The sequence below is a fragment of the Gavialis gangeticus genome, unplaced genomic scaffold (genome assembly GCF_001723915.1).
Source record: "Gavialis gangeticus isolate Ggan-Ray unplaced genomic scaffold, GavGan_comp1, whole genome shotgun sequence".
NCBI classification, from domain to species: Eukaryota; Metazoa; Chordata; order Crocodylia; family Gavialidae; genus Gavialis; species Gavialis gangeticus.
This window is the reverse complement of record NW_017728963.1, coordinates 370,169-371,078: the sequence shown is the minus strand read 5'-3', so window position 1 is coordinate 371,078 and position 910 is coordinate 370,169.

Sequence of the window (910 nt, the reverse complement as noted above, 5' to 3'; positions counted from 1 at the left end):
CTGGGTTTGGGGAGTGCTGAGCCTGCCTCTGAAACGGACACTAATAGTAATACAGCCATGAGTGACTGGTGCCTCCTGAAGGTGGGGGGAGGAGGGGGGAGCACCTGCAGAAGCCTCTGATGGTGGCGGCCCTGTCAGGGGGGCACGTGCACCCCTGTGCACCCCCTACCAGTCGCCCATGAATACAGCAGCACCGCTCCACCCCAGACTCAGCTGCATTTACCTCTGGAAGGAAGGGATCCCCCTCTAATCCTGCACCTCTTATTGCTGCATGTGACAGGCGCCCACAGATTTAATTAGCCAGTGCCGTGGCTCTGAGTCCTGGCCCACGAAGGGCTTTCAGCGAGTGCCCAGCTAGCAGCACCCCTCATCCCACTGACCGGCGGCAGCTACAGCTCATTCGAGGCTTGATGGATATTGTCGCAGTGCCTCCAGAGCCCAAATCCGATGACTGAGGGGGCTGTAGAGAGTGCCCACAGCCCCCTCAGTGCCCTGAGCTCCGCACACACCTGCAGTAAAGGACATCAGTGCCCTAGGGGTGGCAGGTGGGGGGACGCTGCCACCGGGGGGACTGTGCTGTCGCTGCTTGGGCGTGCAAGGGGTCACTGCTGCGAGTGGAGCGTGCGGGTCCCCCTCGCTGCTATGGGGGGGCAGGGGATCGCGGGCGCGGGGGTCCTGTCCCTTGCCCAGGGCAGGGCTCTGTCACGGGTGGGCACGGGGGAGGGGGCCCTGTCCTGCCCCGCGCCCCGTCCCGCTCACCTGCCGGCTGCCCTCCAGACCCTCGCGGCAGCCCGGTCCCGGTCCCGGTCCCGGTCCCGGTCCCTTCCCCGGGGTCAGACACATCCCAGCCGCTGTCCCCCCGCACACGCAGCCCCGGGCGGGGCGGGGCAGGGGGCGGCGCCTCCCCGCG